The sequence below is a fragment of the Protopterus annectens genome, chromosome 1.part0 (assembly GCF_019279795.1).
Source record: "Protopterus annectens isolate FY-2018-M chromosome 1.part0, PAN1.0, whole genome shotgun sequence".
Classification (NCBI taxonomy): domain Eukaryota; kingdom Metazoa; phylum Chordata; order Ceratodontiformes; family Protopteridae; genus Protopterus; species Protopterus annectens.
The window spans coordinates 1963299139-1963326279 of record NC_056725.1 but is presented as its reverse complement, the minus strand read 5'-3'; positions in this window follow the sequence as shown (position 1 = coordinate 1963326279).

The window sequence follows — 27141 nt, the reverse complement described above, 5'->3', positions numbered from 1 at the left end:
TGTAAAACCACATAATGTGATGCACTGTCTGAGTTCCCTGTGTGCAGACCATACTGCCCCCAACACAGTATATCTATTTGGGAGTAACCCAGTAATAAGCTATTGTACCAGCATCCTGTCAGTATGACATTGGTTCCTGTGAATACCCACACATGCCTTTCTAATCTATACTGCTCTTTCCCATAGATGTATACATGGTGCACAAATGTGGTGGGCAGCAAGAGCTGGCTATGTTTGTCCCCACAATGACTGATATCTTGCTACTGGCATTATGGACACATGGTTATGGCTATTTAGCAGAGATTAAACCTACTAGCCTCTCTGAGATAGTGTGTGGGAAATAGTGGTGTACAATGTCAGTACCATGGGTAACAGGAGCCATACCACACATCCATGTTAGATGCATGTAAGTAACATAAAATGACAGTCCTCACAGAAAGCATGTAATGTAGTGGCAGAACAGAAAAGTCACTAATAAGTGATTGTCTGCTGTCAAGCTTAACAGTCACTGAGGATTAATTTTTCTGACATCAATGCTAATTAATGAGTAGATGACAGGTGTCATACCAGGAAGTATTGGCACACTTCTGGGAGTGGCTAGATGCCACATATCTGTCATGTGGACCACATGGGTGAGTATCTATACTGCAGGAAGCATTCTACAAAGTTGACTACATCACCTCCATAGTAGTTGCACTTAACTCTGCTACCGTGCATCAGCATATCATACGGCTAACCTCTGTTACCTTTACTTCTGCTCTATTGCTTACCACTTTACTCTGTACTTATCGCTAGCCTCTATGCTTCTCCCTTGAAGCTATATTACTTGCAGATATACACAATATTTCTAGACCTCATTATATTATATTATATTATATTATATTATATTATATTATATTATATTATATTATATTATATTATATTGTATTACATTATGTTCCACTCAGTTGTTAACCTCAACAAGAATTCATAATTGGTGTACTATGCGGTATTTATTGCTTTCTTTTTTTTATATTTTATAAAGTATACATTTGTTGTAACTCTATGTACCATTTAGTAGTTGTGCCCTTTTTAATTGCTTGCTAATACTTTCATGGAGTTTTTTTTCCGACCTCTCCTGAAATGGCACCTCTGCCCAGTCAGAATATCTCAGTAAACACATCCAATAAACAATAAAATTACATTGGGCATGCAAATTAAGGGGAATACTGCCACAGATATGTGTTACTTATTTTACTGTGGTAATCCAGGCATTGTTAACATACATACAATGGGGCAGGACAGATTCCATTGCAACCAGTATCACACAGTTGTGTTATTTATTTTCTATCCAGAGGACACAACCACTGCTAGTGTGACACATGTAGATGCTGGATAAGAAGAACACCCTGAGTCCATTCAACTGTGAGTGGGTCTGATGATGAAGACACACAGGCAAACTGACCCACTGCCTCAGGACACATGGAAAATTTTCATATACATTTTGGATGAGACTATTCCCCACTGGTTAGGATGGCACTGTAGCTTTCCTCGCATTTACCTACCAAACTGCACAGAGTAAGGTACTACAATCCCAATTTGTGTTGTCTCCACTTTGACTAATATCATGGATGTGCACACTGTATCTGATATGCAGATGCTCAGTGTATGGGGTTCCAGCACTGTATTATAAACTCACCCACTGTCACAGTCAGACTCTGACTTCTATGAATCAGGTCATAATCTGGGAATAATCTGCAACTACTCACACAAAAATGAAGATGGATGGCATTGTATGTAGCCTTCTGGAGACAGTGGAGTCCTGGAATGGTGAAATACATCACCAGTATGACCACCTCTTTGTGGATGTTAGCCAGTTCTGCCATCAATGCCCTGCACTGCACTGTTGCCAGTGGCCAAAGACATATGCAAACCCCATGGTAGCCATATTGGATGACTACCAGAAGGTGTACAGCCTGCATCTCCCATAAATGGTGTTCTAAGATAACCAGACTAATGCCAAGACCAGTCATGCTGCAAGCCCACTAAAGAAGGGGCAATTCATCTCTCATTGCCATAGAGATCTGTTCTGCCAGTTCAGCCATTTCCAGGGTATGTCTGGGCATTCACTGACTTCACAGTCCAAGGACATTGCTACACTGTCCCACAGTGCTTCCACCACAGATCCTTATCAGTTACCCACTGTATGGTCCCATAGTTGTGCCCCCACCCACACAACAGAGGAAATTATATTTGACTCTTATACCACCCCGTCTCTGTGACCCCTGTGTCTGCTATCATTTCCTGTGATCATCCACCCCCTGGTAATGTAGACTGCTATGTGTCCATCTGTTCATAAGCACACATGTAAATGATTGCTGTGATTCTCACCACTACCTTACAGTGTGGTGTATGTCAATATGTCTGATGTACAGTGTGAATGGCTACATGCCAGCCGGCATAGCGATAAGATAACATCACATGCACCAATCTGTCCAGTATGACACCACACTGTTACTTTATATGCCAAAACCTGTAAAGGTCAACATTGAACTGCTATTTTGCCTGTATTACCCCATACTGTGCAAAATCAATCAGGAGTGGTGTGGTACAGTAACAGCTGGTTGTCTGCTTACATCCATGCCACTGATATGGATACAGTGGTGATTGAAGTGGGTCCTGTTGGTGCCCTGGTGGTGGGTCCAGTGAGATGCTTGTTGGTCTGTCTAAAGTAATAGGATCATATTATGCAGAATAATGCATATTACAAATATATTCCAGTAAAACATCTCCTGTGTTCCTTGAACAAAAAGCACACTCCAACTCTAAACAAAGATAATGCCATGACACTAGACTACATTAGTGCAGTACTGAGTAAATGTTTTAAATCTAAGTGTTCTTTATCAGACTCACATGATTAAAATACAAATAGTACAATTTTTTAAGGCGTCCCTATAAATTCAGATGAGTAACATTAACCAATCAATGCAAAGTTAAACAAAAGATACAGTTAGGGCTTCATTCAGGACTTAAATGTTTCTTAAAAATGCCTTTAAAATCTAAAACGCACTCAGTCAGATATTAAACTGCTCATATATTGGCTGACATCTCAGATATACACCAAAAATATGAGGCAATAATCTGGACAGTTGAGTTATGCCACAAGTAGAGAAAGTCCGTGCAATTCTGCAGTTGCAGACTGTAGGCCATACATTCCTATATCCATGCAAAGGCAATCTAATTCCTGTTGGCCTGCGAGTTGTTAGGAAGTGATCCTCTACCAGCCCTGATGCTGGTGACATGTAGCTGTGTTGTACACTTTGGAACAAATTAGATCATAGATCATCTCTTTAATAACCTGAGGTTACGAAGTGCTATTACTCAGAAGCCACTGCTGCTCGTGCTAATATTTCTGCTTCTCCAATGTCCCAACATTTGGCATGTTCTTTGCCTTTACTGTCAGATGTAGCCACCTGCACCATTTTGCACTGAAGACTGTGAATCGTATCCTGCTTTCTGTTATCCTCTTTTATATGTCATTAAGCACTCAGTAGTTTGTGTCTCTTTATTTACATTATGTTCTATGGTGATTTACATACCCCATTTATAGTTGTATTTTCTGCATTTGACCCATGCATGACATGCTTGCCTCACTGCTCATACTATTTTTTTAGTAGAAGAACATGCAGCAGCATTCATTAGTTTTCTAAGAATGCCACCACAGTGCATTGGTATGCTTACCACAATTACCTCTGTAACAAAAAGTGCTTTGGAAATACATCATGTGTGGCAGTGTTTTGGCCTGCAGCACTTCAGAGCTGTTGAATATAATCACATTGATGCACTCAATAGCAAAATACATGTAATACTTGAAATTTGTTAAATTCGCATTAATTGGAGCTGTAAATTGACTTAATTTCCTTCAATATTTACATTAATTTAAAACATTGTCAAAGGATTTTTCCAACTAGTCCAGATGAAACAGGTAATCATGCAGCTTTGCTATATTTCTTGACTCGTTAGCTGCAGTTTGGTAGACATGAATGGATTAAAACAGTTTTGTAAACAAAATACAGTGTAATGTCTCTGTTATTTCTAATCATAAAAATATCCAAAAATAGAAGCTTAGTAAAGAACAGGAAAAAATGGTTACCATTCGAAAAGTTGAGATTAAGTTGGAACCCACAAGTGAGTATCAAAACACAAAGACTGAGTACCTGGAAAAAAATGGACTTCTGTATATCAAGTCCGACATGACCATTTCTCAGAATATTCCCTTTTCTCCAAGGTATGATGATATCAGAGTTGGTATATATAAGTTTGTGCTGTATGGGGATGCAGGGGTGCTTGCTTCTTTGCAAAAAAAAACAAGTTGAAAGGAGAAGAATGACATTTGAGATACACTCTTCTTCTGTATTTTCAGTCTTTTTTTGGTCTGTGGGCACTCAACATTATGAATGCCAAAATTTCAATAGGCAGCTAAAAAAGTGTACTGTTTTACCTTTCTGAATCTGTGGAAGTAAGTGAATGAAGTGAATTAAAATATTCTCTTCGAAGGATCTGAGGAAATGAACAGATTAAGACCAGTACTTTTCAAGTTTTAACATTCTTGGATAAAAGGTTGCTTGAGACATACCTTAAACCAGGAGTAAAGGCTGGAGGCTTTTGATCTGGTACATTAGGGGAAAGAGCTTTGAAGCGAATAGCAAGGGTTACACATGACAGGTAACAGCAAGTCTCTGTTATAGAAAATATCTGCTGAATACAAATATGGTAACTGATTCCACTTCCAGATGTAACACAGCTTCACAGAGTATAAATCAAGTGAGAATATGTGTATTTACTTATTTACATGTTTGCTCATTTATCTCTCTGTGTCTAACTGACCAAAGAGGTATGCCAAAAAGGAACAGCAGCTGTGGCTAATATATCATAAAGCAAATGCACTTGAAATGATTCCCCAAAAACATTAAAAAACAGTGATGTCATCATGCAGTGGTGACCAGGAAAACAAGGTGGTTAGCAAACATGAAAAGGATTATTCCGTAAATTACTAAGTCTGACAAAAATGAAGTTGCCTGGCATTTCTTATAATAGTTTGCTCAGGGACCTGACTGGGCTTTACCATTTCTGAAAATTACATTATAGACAAGCTAGAAGGAAAACTGGATTATTAAAATAACCTAGTGGTTTATAATAGGGTAGACATGAGAGGTTGGTTTGGAAAATTAAAAAGAATATGGTAACATTAGAAAAGTGTTCATTGATATGACAGCTTAAATTCAGTTCAATGCAAAGTATAATAATGCGTCTTGTAAACAAAAATCCAAAGGAAAAGAAGTAGCAAATTAATTCATAGATCATCTTTTTAAGAGAGCCTTCAATATCAGAATACAAGATTCACTATCTGTAGCCAACCCTTTAACTAAGACGTTCTGCAATGCTTAATAATATTGCCAATACTCTTTGCTGTCTTTATAAATAAACTTCCAGTTTACCTGCCAAGATTAGTAGTCATGCTTTATGTGGATGAGTGGGCATCTAGATATCCAACTTTTCTCTCTTTCTGTATTCAAAATAAAATGAAAGATACCTATTACTATGTACAAACTGATTTCTGAAAAAAAATGTTTTTCCTAACCCTAGTAAAACTAAGAGTATGATTTTAAGGACTAACAGACACTCATCTTAGTCCCCAAGAACTGACACATTACAGATCTCTGCCAGATTATTCTCTAAAATACTACAGTATTCAAATATTTGCTCTTTTTATGAGTATACCAGTGCCTTTGTTTCCAGTACCACACAAATCAAACAATGACAAAAGTGAAACCTCTCTGAGTTATAAAAATCTCCCACTTTCTTTCTCAAGCTAGATGTATTGCAGTGAGGAAGACGTCATTAAGACATCTAAAAAATGCTCTACCTGTGCTCACCACTTCATCCCCAAAAATCTGGCCTCCCTATCAGACGACAACCGGCCAAATAAAAAGAATCATCACCTAAGATACTCACACTGAACATCGCTGCCTGTTTTAACAAGACCATATTGGTTATCTGCTCAGGAAAGAGGAGATCCTTTATTATGCACAATACTCCCTGGGATTCAGCAAGCAGCCATGCAGGAATAAGTTATTCCTGCATGGTAGGGACCGTTCCTGGTCAGCAAGGCAGCACGCCATGCATATGTAAGAAGGCACACTGCAGTGCTCTAAAACGGACATGGTTCCATGTATGAGCACAGGGGGTGTGTGTGAGAGCAGAACTCTCACAATATACATGGCCCCTGCACTCCAAAATTGCCTTTCAGCAATTTAAAATGAGCGAGAATGCTTGTAACACCCCCAACCCATCAGGATAACAAATCTGGGTCAAAGCACTAAGGGACAATCATCCCTATCAAGGCAAATGTTGTCAGAATAACAAATGTATCATAAGCACATAGTGCACACCTCCCAACACATCAGAGTAAGGAATGTGGACAAAGCCAATAGGGACAATTATCCCATAAAGCAGAAAGTTGATAGAATAACAGGTTCAGCATTAGCAGGGATAATCTAAAGGGTACAAATAAAATAACACAACAAATCATTTTATTTTATAAATACAATAAAGTTTAAGCATAGCTGTGTGGGTGTGCCCATTACTTAGCTATGCTTAGTCCAGCTTAAACAGCACAAGAATTTAAATAGCAAGAGACATCCAGCATAAGCATTATTTCAGTAGTGTAGTGGTTAGAGTATATGCTTTGCAAGTTGCCATTCCCAGTTTGATCCCCAATAACCAATTTGCATTTTACATGGAAAAGCAGTACATAAACATTTATTTTTATAATTAGCTACTAAATAATGTATATTTGTTAACCAGAGTACTGCATTAGGTCCAGATGTGAGGTGTCAGTTTAATAAATTTGTGAAACCCCCATATAAACACAAGTGCCCCATACAGTATAGTCACACGTGAATAAATGTAATGAAAGCACACTGGGGGATGTCAGGGACAGTAAACAATGTATAATATGTAATAAATGATGAATCAATGCCATACAGCAGATAGTCTATAAAATGAATAATAAGCAATGCTAAGCATTGCACAACTCTGCTTACCAGGTGTAAGCATTTTGTAAATATGACTGCTAAGCAATGAGTAGCCTAGCTAAATGGATTTGCCCATCGGTAAGCAGTGCTTCACCTGTCCCTTTAAGCACTGCCAACCTTAGCTAAGCAGGTTTGCCCGTAGCTTAGCTTTGCTCAGCATATTCAAAACCATTCAATCACAGCAAAGGGTGGGGAAATCGGCCATATTTAAACCCCACAGGTGGGAATACAGCTCATAACTGGTTGCAGCTTTCCACTGTAGGCAGTATGGCAAGAGTTGGTGTGGTCATGGTCTTCCATGTGCAGTGCTGGGGCGTGCAGGAGTCCAAGGTCATGGTAGGACTCATGGTACAAAACCATGATGAAAGATTGCTGCAGGGCCAGTACCAAAGCTCCCAATATAAAGCAGAAGCCTAGGACCGTCTCACCCGTGATCTCACCAGTGCCACTGGTATCCCTCGGACTGGTGAGCAGGTGCAGCACCACTATGCTGACTTGAAGCAGAGAAAGAGGGAGCTCATGGATGAGTGGGTCCAAGAAGCAGGCAAAGGGGTGATGTCCCAGCAGTGTGTGTAAGTCCTCATGCCAATAACTGTTTACTAATGTCCAGCCTGTGTATATGATGGATAGGTATGCCTAAATATTTTTCTATTTCCCTTACAGCTGCAGCTGAGTAGGCTGTGAGTCAGGAAGCCCATGCAAATAGGCTGCAAAGGCTGCATCACAAGGCTGGTGTGTAACAATCCTGCTTGTTGTAGTCATACCAAATAAATATAAAGTAGTAGAAAGTCACCTGGCAGTATAAAAACTGTGTATGGGTTGTACTGAATAAACTAGACAATATAACAGTAAAATCCCATATAAGTCATATTTAAATCAAACTGTAACTGCCTGGCAATAAAGCTCTAAATCCTGGACTGCTTGTGTTTACTTTGGTATTGTATGGCATTTATTGTTGCATTTTCTGAATAGTAATGTTGTGTTAACCACTGTTACCCACACTGCGCTACATAAAAATGTCTAGGAATGTCTGTATAAGACTGTTGTAGGTACAAGATCAGATTGTACAACCAAGAGAGACTTAGAAAACACTTAAGAGATAGGCAGAAATATCTAAATAGCACACTCTGATGACACTTAAATTGTATTTTTAGCAGGCCCAGCCATGGTTTGAATCCTGGGAGTAGTGGTAAGCGGTATGCATAATCATATCTCTCAACTGTACAGATTTTTTCAGAATGTCCAGATAATTATTTCTTATTTTCTGCCTGTTCCTCTGTCCCCCTGGCAAATCAGTGGGTTGATCTCAGAATTGTAGTCACTAAATAATGACATAGATTTGATTTTCAGATCTCAAAGCCTTCAGAAAATGTATATTAAAACCAATCCTGAAAACTCTAGCAACTCTCCATGTTTATGAAACCAATATTCAAAATATGTCCCTATTTGTACCCCTATGTTGTCAAGCTTTGTCCAGAGTGTGTGCATTAAGAGATTGAGCATGATGTGCATAATATTAACTTGGAATCTGGGAATGTGTGTAGAAACAGTCAGGTGGTGTTAACAAACATTCCCTCCATAGGTCTATCAGATAAGAAAACTGTGTCTGCCAAGAAAGATTTAAATCCTGGACTGGTAGTGTTTATTCTGGTATTGTATGGCCTGATATGTAGCATTCAGTAACATCTGATATTAGAATAGCACTGTTGTGTCAACCACTATTTCTCACACTGTGCTACATAAAAATATGTTTAGGAATGTCTGTATAAGACTGTTGCAATTACAATCAGATTGTACAACCAAGAGAGACTTAGACAGAAAACACCAAATATATACACAGTGATATCCAAAATAGCACACTCTGCTGAAACTTAAAGTGTTATATTTTTAGCAGATACAGCCATAGTTTTAATCCTGGGAGTGGTAGTAAGCTGTATGATAATCATACCTCTCAACTGTACAGATTTTTTTCAGAATGTCCAGATAACTGGCTCATATTTGTTGCCTGTTCTTCTGTCCCCCTGGCAAATCAGTGGGTTGATCTCAGAATTATAGTCACTAAATAATGACATACATTTGATTTTCAGACCTCAAAACCTTCAGAAAATGTATATTAAAACAAATCCTGTCACTCTAGCAACTCTCCAGGTTTATGAGAGCAAATATTCAAAATATGTCCCTATTTGTACCACCATGTTGTCAAGCTTTTTCCAGAGTGTGTGCATTAAGAGATTGAGAGGTATGTGCATAATATTAACTCGGAATCTGGGAATATGTGTAGAAAGAGTCAGGTAGTGTTAATAAACATTCCCTCCACAGGTCTACCAGGTAAGAGATGTAGAATTTAGCTATAAGACAGTTGAAGTATACACTGTGTACAAACATACCACTGCCCAAACCAAGGCTATAGGGTATTGTAATAATACCTGCACCTTAATGATTAGAGCAATGATCATTAAAGTTTTGAGTACTACAAGGATATATAAGTTGCTAATTGACATATCTCTCTCCCCCCACCATATCTGCAACAATAATCTAAATACACAAATCTGTTTTTATAAATAAAAGTAAAAGTTTTTTAACGTGGAGAGTCGGAAGTTTCTTGTTTTATATTTATATTTATATACAAATAGCTAAAATATTTAACCACTCAGCAGAAATAATTTCAGAGATAAGTGACCAAGACTTATTAGCACTGAGAAACCCTCTATGCTAATAGTTCAACACTGGATATTAATGAAGTGGGAATAACCGCCAGTTACTGCAGAGAGAGAGAGAGAGAGAGATCACAATATTCAGTGAAGCAAATAAATACACAATAAAATAAAATGTAGTACTGTCTTTATCACAATATTCAATCAAACAAATAAACAGAGAACATAAAATACAGTACTAACTTATAACACTGTTAGTTTGTACTTATCACAGGTTGTAATACAGTTGATGTACATATAAAACAGCTAACCAAATGGTTCAAATATTCAGGAAAAATAAATTCAGAGTTAAGTGACCAAGACCTATAAGCACTGAGAAACCCTATAGGCTAAGAGTTCAACACAGAATATCAATGAAATTAGAATAACCCCTCTTACAGCATAAAAAGAGAATGAGCATAAAAAGAGAGAGAGAGAGATAAAGATCACAATATTCAGTAAAGCAAATAAAATGCAGAACTATCTTTAATACAATATTCGATAAAACAAATAAATAAACAGAGAAAATAATTTGCAGTACTATCTTATAACACTGCATGTTTGTACTTATCTCAGCCTGCAATAAAGTTGATGTAGGTATATAACAGCTAACCAGAAAGCTCAATTATTCAGCTATTCATCAGAAATAAATGTAGAGATCAGTGACCAAGACTTATAAGCAGAGATAAACCCTCTAGGCTAAGAATTCAACACTGAATATCAATGAAGTGAGATTAACCCCTACTTACTGTAGAGAGAGAGAGAGAGAGAGATCACAATATTCACTGAAGTAAATAAATACACAGAAAAATAAAATGCAGTTCTATCTTTAACACAATATTCAATAAAACAAATAAATAAACAATGAAAATAAAATGCAGTACTATCTTTTAATACTGCAAATTTGTTCTTATCTCAGATTGTAATAAAGTTGATGTAGGCATATAACAGCTAAGCAAACAGCTCAAATATTCAGCTATTCACTAGAACTAAATTCAGAGATAAGTGACCAAGACTTACAAGCACAGTGAACCGTCTAGGCTAAGAGTTCAGCACCAAATATCAATGAGGTGAGAATAGCCCCCACTTATGAAAAGAGAGATAGATCACAATATTCAGTCAAGCAAATAAATACACACAAACATAAAATGTAATACTATCTTTAACACAATATTCAATGAAACAAATAAACAGAGAAAATACAGTGCAGTGCTATCTTTAAAACTGCAAGTTTGCACTTACCTCAGCTTGTAATAAGGTTGATACAGGCATATAATAGTTATACAAACAACTCAAGTATTCAGCTATTCAGCAGAAATAAATTCAGAGAAAACAGACCAAGACTTATAAGCACAGACAAACCCTCTAGGCTAAGAGTTCTACACCCAATATCAATGAAACTAGAATAATCCCCACTTACTGCAGAGAGAGAGAGAGAGAAAGAGAGAGAGAGAGAAAGATCACAATATTCAGTGAAGCAAATACATACACAGTGAAATGAAATGCAGTGCTATCTTTAACACAATATTCAATTAAACTAATAAATAAACCAAGAAAATAAAATGCAGTACTTTCTTATAACATTGCAAGTTTGCACTTATCTCAGCTTGTGATAAAGTTGATGTAGGTATATAACACCTAGCCAAACAACTCAAACATTCAGCTATTCAGTAGAAATAAATTAAGAGATAAGTGACCAAGTCTTACAAGCACAAACTCTGTAGGCTAAGAGTTCAACACTGAATATCAATGACATGAGTATAACCCTCACTTAATGCAGAGAGAAAGAGAGATCACAATATTCAGTGAAGCAAATAAATACAGATAAAAATAAAATGTAGTACTACCTTTAACACAATATTCAATTAAACAAATAAATAGAGAAAATAAAATGCAGTACTATCTTATAACACTGCAAGATTGTACTTATCTCAACTTGTAATAAAGTTGATGTAGGTATACAGCAGCTAACCAAACAGCTCAAATACTCAGCTGCTCCACATAAATAAATTCAGAGATAAGTGGTCAAAACTTATAAGCACAGAGAAACCATCTAAGTTAAGGTTTCAACACTGAATATCAGTGAAGTGAGAATAAACCCCACTTACTTCAGAGAGATAGAGAAAGATCACGATATTCAGTGAAGCAAATAAAAACACAGAAAAAATAAAATGCAGAACTATCTTTAACACAATATTCAAAGAAACAAATAAACAGTGAAAATAAAATGCAGTACTATCTTATAACATGGCATGCTTGTACTTATCTTAGCTTGTAATAAAGTTGATGTAGGTAAATAACAGCTAATCAAACAGCTCAAAAATTCAGCTATTCAGCAGAAAAAAATTAAGAGATAACTGACCAAGACTTATAAGCACAGAGAAACCCTCAAGGTTAAAATTTCAACACCAAATATCACTGAAATGAGGATAACTTCCACTTACTGCAGAGAGAGAGAGAGATCAGAATATACTGTGAAGCAAATAAATAAACTGAGAAATAAAATGCAGTACTATCTTTAACACAATATTCAATGAAACAAATAAATGATGAAAATAAAATGCAGTACTATCTTATAACACTGTATGTGTGTACTTATCTGAGCATGTAATAAAGTTATTGTAGGTATATAACAGCTAACAAAAAAACTCAGATATTCAGCTATTCATCAGAAATAAATTCAGAGATATGTGACCAAGACTTACAAGCAAAGAGAAACCATTTAGGCTAAGAGTTCAACACTGAATATCAATGAAGTGAGGTTAACCCCCACTTACTACAGAGAGAAAGAGATCACAGTATTCATTGAAGGAAATAAATACACAGAAAAATAAAATGCAGTACTATCTTTAACACACTATGCAATGAAACAAATAAATAAACAGAGAAAATAAAATGCACTACTCTCTTATCACACTGCAACTTTGTACTTATCTCAGATTGTAGTAAAGTTGATGTAGGTATATAAAAGCAAACCAAACAGCTCAAATATTCAGCTATTCAGCAGAAATAAATTCAGAGATAAGTGACCAAGACTTATTAGCACTGAGAAACCCTCTGGGCTAAGAGTTCAACATCAAATATAAATGAAGTGAGAATAACCCCCGCTTACTGCTGAGAAAGAGAGATCACAATATTCAGTGAAGCAAATAAATACAGAAAAAAATAAAATGCAAGACTATCTTAAACACAATATTCAATGAAACAAATAAATAAATTGAAAAAATAAAATACAGTACTACCGTATAACATTGTAAGTTTGTACTTATCTCTGCTTGTAATAAAGTTGACATAGGTCTATAACAGCTAACCAAACAGCTCAAATATTCAGCTATTTAGCAGAAATAAATTCAGAGATAAGTGACCAAGACTTATTAGCACTGAGAAACCCTCTAGGCTAAGAGTTCAACATTGAATATTAATGAAGGGAGAATAAACCACACTTACAACAGAGAGAGAGAGAGAGAGAGAGATCGCAATATTCAGTGAAGCAAATAAATACACAAAAAATAAACTTTAGTACTATCTTTAACACAATATTCAATGAAACAAGTAATTAGAGAAAATAAAATGCAATACTATCTTATAACACTGCAAGTTTGTGCTTATCTCAGCTTGTAATAAAGTTGATATAGGTATATAACAGCTATCCAAACAGCTGGAATGCTCAGCTGTTCAGCAGAAATAAATTCAGAGATAAGTGAGCAAGACTTATAAGCACAGAGAAACCCTCTAAGATAAGAGTTCAATGCTGAATAAAAATGAATTGAGAATAACCCCCATTTACTGCACAGAGTGAGATCACAATATTCAGTGCAGCAAATAAATACACAGAAAAATGCAGTACTATCTTTCACACAATATTCAATGAAACAAACAGAGAAAAAAAGCAGAACTATCTTATAACACTGCAAGTTTTTACATCTCTCAGATTGTAATAAAGTTGATGCAGGTATATATCAGCTAACCAAACAGCTAAAATATTTAGCTATTTATCAGAAATAAATTCAGAGATAAGTGACCAAGACTTATAAGCACAGAGAAACCCTCTAGGCTAAGAGTTGAACACTATATATCAATGAAGTGAGAACAACCCCCTTTTACTGCAGAGAAAGATCACAATATTCAGTGAAGCAAATGAATACACAGAAAAATAAAATGCAGTACTATCTTTAACATGATATTCAATTAAACAAATAAATAAACAGAGAAAATAAAATGCAGTACTATCGTTAACACTGCAATTTTGTACTTGTCTCAGCTTGTAATAAAGTTAATGGAGGTATATAACAGGTAAACAAACAGCTCAAATATTCATCTATACAGCAGAAATAAATTCAGAGATAATGCACCAAAACCTTATAAGCACAGACAAACCCTCTAGGCAAAGAGTTCCACACCAAATATTAATGAAGTGAGAATAACCCCCACCTACTGCAGAGAGAGAAAGAGATCACAATATTCAGTGAAGCAAATAAATACACAGAGAAATAAAATGCAGTACTATCTTTAACACAATATTCAATTAAACAAATAAATAAACAGAGAAAATAAATTGCAGTACTATCTTATAACACTGCAAGTTTGTACTTATCTTAGCTTGTAATAAAGTTGATGTAGGTATATAACAGCTAACCAAACAGCTCAAATATTCAGCAGAAATAAATTCAGAGATAAGTGACCAAAACTTGTAAGCACAAAGAAACCCTGTAGGCTAAGAGTTCAACACCGAATATCAATGAAGTGAGATTAACCCTCTCATACTGCAAAGAGAAAGAGAGAGATAACAATATTCAGTGAAGGAAATAAATACACAGAAAAATAAAATGCAGTACTATCTTTAACACACTATTCAATGAAACAAATAAACAGAGAAAGTAAAATGCAAGTACTATCTTATAACACTGTAAGATTGTACTTATCTCATCTTGCAATAAAGTTGATGTAGGTATTTAACAGCTAACTAAACAGCTCAAATATTCAGCTATTCAGCAGAAATAAATTCAGTGATGTGACCAAGGCTTATAATCACAGAGAAACCCTCTAAGCTAAGAGTTCGACACAGAATACCAATGAAGTGAGAATAACCCCCCCTTACTGCAGAGAGAGAGAGAGATCACAATATTCAGTGAAGCAAATAAATACACAGAGAAATAAATTGCAGTGCTATCCTTAACACAATATTCAGTGAAACAAATAAATAAACAGAGAAAATAAATTGCAGTACTTTCTTATAACACTAAATGTTTGTACTTATCTCAGCTTTTAATAAAATTGATGTAGGTATATTACGGCTACCCAAACAGCTCAAATATTCAGATATTCAGTGGAAATAAATTCAGAGATAAGTGACCAAGACTTATAAGCACAGAGAAACCGTCTAGGCTAAAAGATCCACACCGCATATCAATGAAATTAGAATAACCTAACTTACAGCAGAGAGAGAGAGAGAGAGAGATCACAATATTCAGTGAAGCAAATAAATACACAGAGAAATAAAATGCAGTACTATCTTTAACACAATATTCAATTAAACAAACAGAGAAAATAAATTGCAGTACTATCTTATAACATTGCAAGTTTGTACTTAACTTGTAATAAAGTTAATATAAGTATATAACAGCTAACCAAACAGCTCAAATATTAAGCTATACAGCAGAAATAAATTCAGAGATAAGTGACCAAGACTTATAAGAAGAGAGAAACCATCTACAGTAAGAGTTCAACACCGAATATCAATGAAGTGAGTATAACCCTCACTTACTGAGAGAGAAAGACAGATCACAATATTCAGTGAAGCAAATAAATACACAGAAACATAAATTGTAGTACTATCTTTAACACAATATTCAATGAAACAAATAAATAGAGAATCTAAAATTCAGTACTATCTTATAACACTGCAAGTTTGTACTTATCTCAGCTTGTAATAAAGTTGATGTAGGTATACAGTAGCTAACCAAACAGCTGAAATACTCAGCTGCTCCACATAAATAAATTCAGAGATAAGTGGTCAAGACTTATAAGCACAGAGAAACCCTCTAAGCTAAGGGTTCAACACTGAATATCAATGAAGTGAGAATAAACCCCACTTACTTCAGAGAGATATAGAGAGATCACAATATTCAGTGAAGCAAATAAATACACAGAAAAATAAAATGCAGCACTATCTTTAACACAATATTCAAAGAAACAAGCAGTGAAAATAAAATGCAGTACTATCTTATAACACTGCATGCTTGTACTTTTCTGAGTTTGTAATAAAATTGATGTAGGTATATAACAGCTAACCAAATAGCTCAAAAATTCAACTATTCAGCAGAAAAAAATTAAGAGATAAGTGACCAAGACTTATAAGCACATAGAAACCCTCTAGGTTAAAACTTCAACACTAAATATCAGTGAAATGAGTATAACTCCCACTTACTGCAGAGAGAGAGAGAGAGAGATCACAATATTCAGTGAAGCAAATAAATAAACAGAGAAATAAAATACAGTACTATCTTTAACACAATATTCAAAGAAACAAAGAAATAAACAGTGAAAATAAAATGCAGTACTATCTTATAACACTGCATGTTTGTACTTATCTCAGCTTGTAATAAAGTTATTGTAGGTATAACAGCTAACAAAACAGCTCAAATATTCAGCTATTTATCAGAAATAAATTCAGAGATAAGTGACCAAGACCTATAAGCACAGAGAACCCCTCTAGGCTAAGAGTTCAACACTGAATATAAATGAAGTGAGATTAACCCCCACTTACTGCAGAGAGAGAGAGAGAGAGATCATGATATTCATTGAAGGAAATAAATACAGAGAAAAATAAAATGCAGTACTATCTTTAACACAATATGCAATGAAGCAAATAAATAATCAGAGAAAATAAAATGCACTATTCTCTTATCACACTGCAAGTTTGTACTTATCTCAGATTGTAGCAAAGTTGATGTAGGTATATAACAGCAAACCAAATAGCTCATATATTCAGCTATTCGGCAGAAATAAATTCAGAGATATGGGACCAAGACTTATTAGCACTGAGAAACCCTCGAGGCTAAGAGTTCAACATCAAATATCAATGAAGTGAGAATAACCCCCACTTACTGCTGAGAAAGGGAGTGATCACAATATTCAGTGAAGCAAATAAATACAGAAAAAAAAAAATAAAATGCAAAACTATCTTAAACGCAATATTCAATGAAACAAATAAATAAACCGAAAAAATAAAATGCAGTACTTCCATATAACATTGCAAGTTTGTACTTATCTCAGCTTGTAATAAAGGTGACGTAGGTCTATAACAGCTAACCAAACAGAGATAAGTGACCAAGGCTTATAATCACAGAGAAACCTTCTAAGCTAAGAGTTCAACAAAGAATACCAATGAAGTGAAAATAACCCCTTTACTGCAGAAAGAGAGATCACAATATTCAGTGAAGCAAATAAATACACAGACAAATAAACTGCAGTGCTATCCTTAACACAATATTCAATGAAACAAATAAATAAACAGAGAAAATAAAGTGCAGCAGTGGCTGAATGTTATGGCAGCAGAAAGTAGACACCCATAGTGGCACAGTGACATATGTAACACATACTGCAGTCACCATAGTAGCCAATAATACACAGGGTGAGAAAACCCACTGCAGGAAATGTGCTGGGCGACATGTGTGTCCATATGACTCACACATGCCATTCAGGGTGGTTCACATACCTAACAACAGTCTCCACCAGCAGGACAGGTGTAGACAAACCCAAACAGAGCCTGTGCTATGGCCTCTGAATGATGGCTATAGGTAACCACCCCCCATGCCTACACAGACAGACTACAGCAGGTCAGGCAGTGGGTTGTTAGTTCTGAAGGGTAGGAAGTCAGACACTAACATGTAGGGCAACCAAAGCTAAGATCTGTAGTACACTGGTATGACTCTAGTCAGCATGATAGGTAAGAATACAGAATGAAATGGAGTACCTGACATACCAGTACAGTCATAGCAAATGTGTACAAGTATCAGGTGTGCCCCCCCCATCCTATGTAGTATTGTAATAACAGTCAGGCGTGCCTCCCAATCCTGTGTAGAAATGTAGAAATAGACAGGTGTGCCCCCCATCCTATGTAGTAATGTTATAACAGTAACGTGTGCCCTCCCAATCCTGTGTAGAAATGTAGAAATAGTCAGGTGTGCCCCCCATCCTACGTAGTAATGTAATAACAGCAGGTGTGCCCCCAATCCTGTGTAAAAATGTAGAAATAAACAGGTGTGCCCCCCATCCTACATAGTAATGTAATAACAGTCGGGTGTACCCCCGATCTTGTGTAGAAATGTAGAAATAGTCAGGTGTGCCCCTCCATCATATGTAGAAATGTAGTAACAGTCAGGTGTGCCCCCCAATCCTGTGTAGAAATGTAGAAATAGTCAGGTGTGCCCCCCCCGTCCTATGCAGAAATGTAGTAACAGTCAATGCCAAATGATCGACGGATACCCTGCAGAAACAGCACGCTACCTGTAGGTGTACAACACAAAGGTACAAACTACCTGAACTCGATCCACACATTAAATACAGACAGGCATACTGGGCATGCTCACACACTTAGAGAAATGAAGGCAATGTCAGTCAACAACATACTGAAAGGTTATACTGGGCATGCTCACACGCTTAAACACATGAAGGCCATGTCTGCAAACAGCAGTGGACCAGACATATCTGGCAGGGTTTACTATCACATGTTTGACACTACTGTGGCTGAAAGTGCATATATCTGAAGAAAATGTTCAGAAATCACAACACTGACCACAGTAAATGCTGAGCTGAGCATTTCAGTGAAGTCGAATGTTGAACATTTCAACTTCACTGAAATTCTCTTAGCCACTAAACATATTCTAACATGTTTTTCAGGGGGGCAAGCCCCCCTGCAACCCCCACACCTCCCACTCCGAGATCGCACTACACTGAGGACAGGGTACATTTCCTGATCCCCACAATAGTGCGATCTGCACTACACTGTCAAACCTTGCGGCTGTTCGCTATTGTAAGGTTCAACAATATAGTACTCGCACTAATGGTTTTGCTACCTGATTTACGCACATACGTGGATTGCACACAGTGCGATCAACTATGTGATTGTAAACCATCTGGCAGTCACAGATGTTAGCGCAGACACTCCTCAGTATGCACCACTCATGCCTTACACACAGAGTGGATAGGAATATAGACTTATATGTAAGGACAACATACTATAATAAGCCAAAGGTAGATGTACATAGATGTGTGGAAGAGGGTGACTGTGACAAGGAGCCATCCAGGCCTGTCCCACCCAGCACACATCCAAAGGGCCCCAACCACATGAGGGTTAGATGTCACTCACTGCAGATACTAGCCACCAGTATCTGTCAGCATTACAGATTATATGGTGCACGAGCTAGCAGTGCAACATGACTGTACAAGGAAGTAGTCATCTAGCAGCTGTATATACGTACCTGTGAAATATGACCCTGTGTGTGGCCACATGTGGTGTGTCAACCTCTAGATGAATGGGTTATGGCCCATGCACACACACTGCCCTCCCCATAGTCCTACTATGACAAGCCCGCTGAGGTCATCCACTGTGAAATACACCTTTGAGAGAATTGCAGCCCAGTAGTCTCTGTGGTGCATCCCATAACTGCGTACTACTGTAGTGTTATAAAGTAGTTAGATAGGAGTTACAATCCCAGACTTGACAACTGTGTGTGTGTGTGTGTGTGTGTGTGTGTGTGTGTGTGTGTGTGTGTGTGTGTGTGTGTGTGTGTGTGTGTGTGTGTGTGTGTGTGTTTGTGTCTTTCTGTCTGTGTAGAGAGCAATGCTTTTTAGGGTAGTCACACTCCCTACAATTGAAATGCTCTACTTTGGTAAGGCTGCTGTCATCCACCTAGAAATACATCTCTGGGAAGGTTGTACCCAAGTAATCTCCCTAGCACATGCCATAACTGTGTACTGCTGTAGTGTGATAAAATAGTTTGATAGGAGTTCTAATCTCAGATTTGGCAACTGTGTGTGTCTGTCTGTGTAGAGAGCAATGCTTTTTAGGGTAGTCACACTCCCTACAATTGAAATGCTTTACTTTGGTAAGGCTGCTGATGTCATTCACCTAGAAATACATCTCTGGGAAGGTTGTAACCCAGTAATCTCTGTAGCGCATCCGATAACTGCGTACTGCTGTAGTGTGATAAGTTAGGTAGGAGTTCTAATCCCAGACATGGCAAGTGTGTGTGTGTCTTCTGACTCTGTCTGTGTAGAGAGCAATGTTCACACTGCATACAATTCGAATGTTCTACTTTGGTAAGGCTGCTGATGTCATCCACCTAGAAATACACCTCTGGGAAAAATGTAGCCCAGTAATCTCTGTAGCATGTGCCATAACTGTGTACTGCTGTAGTGTGATATAGAACTCTGGTAGGGTTGTATTCCCACCCATGGCAGTTCTGGATGTTATGAGTGTGTTTCAATGTCTGTGTAGGGAGCGATGCATTTTAGGCTAGTCACACTCAGTACATTTCAAATGCCCTACTTTGGCAATCCTGCTGATGTCATTCACTGTGAAATACACCTTTGGGAAAGGAGTTCTCCAGTAATCCCAGTGGTCCATCCTAAAACAGTTTCATGTTGTAGTGTGATATAGACCTCGGTTAGGGGTTCTACACCTGCACATGTTGGTTGTGGATGTTTTGTGTGTGTTTCAATGTCTGTGTAGGGAGGAATGCATTTTAGCCTAGCCACACTGACTACAATTCGAATGCTCTACTTTGGCAATCCTGTGGCCTAGTGGTACTTCATGCAGTCTAGTGTGTCCAAGGTCCGGGGTTCAAGAATGACAGTGGTGTTTTATTTAGGGTTGGGAGGGTGGCCTAATGGTTAAGGTGTTTGCCTTACAAACACAAGGTGCAGGGTTTGAGTCTCACGAGGAATAATTGGCTAGGCTTAAAATGGCTCACAAGGACAATTAGCCTAGTACAAACCTATGAGCCTATGAGTAAGCTATGGCCATTGTTACACATAGTTTAATTAGAAAGTTATTATATCTGTCCTATGCTGCCCGACTGAAAGAACTCCAGCTCTATTCAGTCGCTTACCGCTTGCTCAGAGGTGACCTTTGCCTAACATACAAGGCCATGTCAAACCCAGATTTGATGAATATGCTTCACCTCAAAAAATCTAGATCCGTCAGAGTCACAAGGGCGGGAGACTTAAACCTCGACACGGCTATTAATAGGACGTGCTGGAGGGATAGATTCATCACCCAAAGACTCCCTATGCTGTGGAATAAAATCCCGGTATATGTGAGGCAGAGCACCTCGCTGGCCTTGTTCAAGAGAAATCTTGACCAATGGATGGGAGATCGCAGATATACCCCAGGGATTACCTCAGTGTCACTGCTCAACAGAGGCACAGCAAAATAATGGGTATAGTTCCCCATACTAAAGGGGTGGCGTAAGCCACAAAACTATGGGCTAGGCTTGTAAATGCCCTCGGGCAGATAGCCTAGTATGAACCTATGAACCTATGAACCTATGTCATCCAATGTGGTATACACCTTTGGAGAAGAAGTACTCCAGTAATTCCTGTGGCACATACTATAACTGCATACTGCTATAGTGTAATAAACTAGTTCAATATGTGTTCTAATCTCAAGTATGACAAGCATGTGTGTGTCTCTGTGTTTGTAACTCATATCCTGTGTAGAGGTGGTTGTGAGTGTGTAACAACTGGGACTGAGTGGATTTTGCAAATTTCTTATATGGTGGCCCTAATATATATCACAATGTCCACCATACAGGGATAACAGATGTGAAATAGCTGAGAGGCTGGGGTGCAAATCCATATCCATACATGTGACATCAAGGCCAGGCAAACAAGTTAGCAACCCTAGTATTAGCCAGAGAACACTCTCAACCCATATCCCACACACACACACACACACACACACACACACACACACACACACACACACTTGCCTAGGCAAAAGCCGCTATGTTGGTAGTGCACTGCATATTGCCCACTGATAGTAACTATGGAATGATTGCAGTGGCCTACAGAGGGCATGGCACCCTGTCTATCTGTCCAATAGGCACGCACATACAGACAGTGCACCTTTCCCATGTTCCCCACTGGACACCTGCAACACCTGTGGTGCCATCAAATGTGACCCACAAAGGACATACCATGCCTGAAAACATGCCCCATATGAAGAGATGTCACTGACACCAGGGAATACCATTCACATGTTATCAATGTAGGTGCACAGTAAACCTGCTGTCCATTACCAGTTCCCACCACATGAAGCCAGGACTGGCACATCTGATGATAACCCGTGTACACAACATGGGCCAGACACCCAAGTTACAGTTCCACATGTCACTTTACATGCATGTGGGAGGTGTACACATCACAGAGACTGTCCATGTCATGGACTAATGAACACATACATGGCAAGGAATGTACAGCATTGGCCACACGCAATAGTCACCCAGGTGACTGGATGGTGAATACAATACCCACCTGTGTGGGAAAATCCAGAAACAACAGCCCTAAGCCACAATGCAGACCATTGTCATCTGGTCTGATGCCAAAGTATATAAACAACAATTAAGGACAGACCCGTTCTTTGACTCGGAACTCAGAATTTAATCCAGTAGGACATGTAGTAAAACCAGAAATCACAGTAGTAAAATCAAAAACACAGTAGATTAAGCGCTTTTCGTCTGACTAGTAGCAAACTTCCTCAGAACATAGTTAATGAAACTCTGAATGCTATTCTTAAATGAAAAAGTGCGGGAACATTCAATTTAGAATTTAAAGCTATATACAGTAGTATTTTAAAAATAGATGGTGTTGAAATGTTAAAGTGGTCAAAATACAAATAAAATCATATCTGAACTCAAAAACATAGTGTTTTGTGTTTAAAAATATACACACAGTACTAATGTAGAAGTATATAAACAGGTCAGTCAATTGTGAAAGTAAAAAATTATCTCCTAAGACTATTCAGTTTTAAAATACAAGCTATAGAACAAGATTCATTTATACCAGGGTAATTAAAAGCATTCAGTCTTATCTTATCTCTGCCTCATTTAAACTGGAAGAACTTGAGCTTTTATGGCAGATAAGACTGAATGCTTTTAATTACCCTGGTATAAATGAATCTTGTTCTATAGCTTGTATTTTAAAACTGAATAGTCTTAGGAGATATTTTTTTACTTTCACAATTGACTGACCTGTTTATATACTTCTACATTAGTACTGTGTGTATATTTTTAAACACAAAACACTATGTTTTTGAGTTCAGATATGATTTTATTTGTATTTTGACCACTTTAACATTTCAACACCATCTATTTTTAAAATACTACTGTATATAGCTTTAAATTCTAGATTGAATGTTCCCGCACTTTTTCATTTAAGAATAGCAGTCAGAGTTTCATTAACTATGTTCTGAGGAAAATTGCTACTAGTCAGACGAAAAGCGCTTAATCTACTGTGTTTTTGATTTTACTACTGTGATTTCTGGTTTTACTACGTGTCCTACTGGATTAAATTCTGAGTTCCGAGTCAAAGAACGGGTCTGTCCTTAATTGTTGTTTATCTGGTTGAAGTGCCGTTTTGCTGTTGTCTGATGCCAAAGTATACCCATCACCTAGCCTTATATAGCTGTCTGGCACAGTTGACCACTACACACCTGTGAATTAATGCACCTGTGCATGTCAGTACTGGCATTGTGTGTGTGTGTGTGTGTGTGTGTGTGTGTGTGTGTGTGTGTGTGTGTGTGTGTGTGTGTGTGTGTGTGTGTGTGTGTTGTATGATGCATATGTTCACATTCACACTCACTACAACCCCCATTGGCATACTGAATCATGCTGTCTGATGTCATACACCTCCCCATACTCTTTGCCCATATAACCTCTGTATGACCCCTGCGGTGCATGCGATACCTGCACAGTAAAGTGTTATGGCAATCTCACTAGTGATGAGTTGTATTCCTGGCCCTACCAAGTGTGTCAATGTGTGTGCATCCCTGGGAGAATATGGCTGTGTTGATGCTGGCACCTGTTCATGCGGACAGGCACGTGTACTCCACCTAATGTTTAGCTACTATATCCCTGTTGCACTTGTTACTCACCATCACATATAAATTCTGTGGGCTCCACAACATGTAACCTATGTGGTGCATCCAATAACTGCATAGAAATGTGATAGCACTACATAGTCATCAGGGGTTTGATACCCTGTGCTGGACGGTATGTGACACAAACATGCTTAAGCAAGTTTTACTCTCCCACCACTCCCTGACTTGTCTTTACATCTGTCTGCCTCTCTCACTCCCTCTCTGGTGGATGTGGAGATCTACACCTGCTTTGCTTAGGCAGCAGCATGTGTATTTTAAGTGATACTCATGATCAGCTGATGGCCTCTGCATGAATTTCAGCCCTCCCCTAGCTGATTGCATGTGGATCAGCTGTGGTAACATTCCCATAGCCAACTGCATGGAAACACACTCCAATATCTAGCAACATCATGTTGGTGTTGGGCCTTTTCATTCACTGTGAGCAGGAACTCAATCTGTTGTTTGGCAAACAGCAGCTCAGATGGATTGGGGATTTACCTCGAACAACATACACTGTGGAAACAAATCAACACACAGGAGGGGGAAAGTGCCCGACCTGACTACAGACTGTAAGTGCTGCTATACTTCATTTGGAGTAATGTTGGTTTAACAGGGTGTGTGTGGATATGGCTGTCCTACATGTTTTAATACCTGCCACGTCAGTTCTACGTTTATGAGGAATCCCCATCTGTAGGGTCATCTGCAGACTGGGCAGTGTGTGGTGGCTTTAGTTTCATGTGTTACCCACAGAGCATCTATCTGTGAACTGCAGAAGGTAGTGTGAGGATTGTAGTCTGTAGATGGTGAAAGCCGTGACAGTTACTGACTTCATATCCCTCATAAGACATATGTTGCAACAAACCCTGTTACAACAGTAAATATATGAGGTTATCACAGCAACGTGTCAATACTAGCCCTGTGTATGTGCTTCCAGCCACAACTCTGTAAACCTTTCTACATATGTCATGCATTAAGAGGTGCATATGTGCTGTACACCATAATTAGTGTCATCATATCTGATAACAAGACAGTGAGATATCAAACTGCTACACATGTTATGTACAGTAGGGGTTATATTTGATGACGTAACCTGGACATTCTGTGGTTGTTTGTACAGTACTGATGTCTATGTATTTATGTTGAATGTCGACAGTGTGTGTATTGTTAATATGCCCTTTGGCTTGTGTACAGACTGTGGTAGAAGTAATTGTTCTTGGTCCCGTCCTATCTGATGTTACATGCTGCTCCACTGTATGTTACAGTATTGGCTTACATGTTTGCCATACACACACATGTCCCATACCACAGACAGGCATCAGATCACACTGTATAGCGACCCAGAATATGTAGGGTTAGTGTGTGAGTGGCACATATGAGGATGGTGTTGAACAGATAGTCCATATACTATAATATTATGCTAGCTTACCATATGTGGCTGTGGCTGTGTTCACGTTGGTTGTGGTTATGCACTTTCACACAGATGTATCTTACCCTTTGTTGTGACATGCCTGCAGAGCTTGATATATATGCAGGTACATGTGCATTCCCCCATAGGAGATGTAGGCCAGTGTTGAGCCAGTCTGCCTGTAGCCTGCACAGTGCTTTGTTACATGCCTAGCAGCTTAGTGTACTGTCATCTCCAGATACTTGCCAGATGTACTGCTTCCGGGCCTCCCTTAATAGTCATGTATTTCAGACAGAGCAGTGGGATGCTGTACAGATATATGTCAATATCTAGCGGGTAGTATGTGGCCATGGCACCCCTGTGCCAGCAGTTATTATGTGTGAGGACAGACAGGGGTGTGTGAATGCATAACCTATGGGGGCAAATGTATACCAGTCATTATGTGTTATACCCATCTACATAGCTGTTAACATCCATATTGTCAGGCTTGGGCCACATGTTTTGCACTAAGGGGTTCTGTGTATACCTCTGGACTGTACAGAGTGTGTCAGAATGTCCACATATATTGGCCAATATGTCTGCTGTAGTACACAGGAGCATTATGTGCTAGCAGTGGTACTGTACTATGATGTCCTTAGGATGTCTGTCAGTAGCCAATGGCGCACATGTGAAAAGCAGATGTGTCCTCCCACACACACCATGTTTGTGAAGATAATCCCTATTACAGTAGCAATAGTCTACTAATATACCAGCTATACATGCGTGACATCTCCTTTCACTATGAAGTTGGGACTATAAGGGGAGAGGTAGGGCTACACTCCATGTTCAGGACATATGGTGAAAATATATGTACATATAATTATCCAGATATCTATATAGATAATTACACATAAAAATATCGACATATATAGATGAGTATGCATATGTACATAGATATACATATATACACCCAAATATATACATATACAGAGCAATATATGTCTACACATATACAGATAGTGATACATATGCACATATACTTATGGATATCTACATATATATTGACAGTAGTAGGTATATCAGAATAGATATGTAAGGGCATATAGTTATAGATATCTACGTATATACCAACAGAATTAGGCATATCTGTACATATAGGATGTGCATACATATATAGCTATATATCTATATATACATATACGTATATCTATATACACACACATATATATATACATATACATACATATGTACATACAAAGAGATGTACACGTGGCCATATATATATGTAGCACTATACAGATGTGTATACAGACATATGTGTGAGTACACATGTGTATGTACAGGCAGACATATATAGACCTATTATATATATACAACCATATTCCTGTCATGAGTAAACGTCACGGTTGTGTATACCCTCCCACATGTATCTCACCATATGTATCCGCTATGTGCACATTATGATAAAACAACATATGTGATGCAACAGTCATATTAATAACAAGGACTACACAATTTAGGAACAAAAGCAAATGTTCAATATATTCAATATTATGTATCGATGGCTATATTGGTAAAACAAGCGCAGTTTACATAGTGGTCATGGTGTAGTGGTTAAGTGTTGTGACTTTGGTGTAAAGGGTCCTGGGTTCAAGACCTGCAAGAGCTTTTAATTTTGTTGCTGGGCAGGACAAGGGCTGTCAGATACAGAGTGGTTAAGGCAGTTTTGAGCAGCTTTAAGAGGGTTTGTGCGGGTTTGTGCAAAGCTAAGTGGTGCTAAGTGATGGGTAAATGTACGGGCACTTACAAAGTGTAGGCAGTGCTTACCAGTGCGCAAATCAGCTT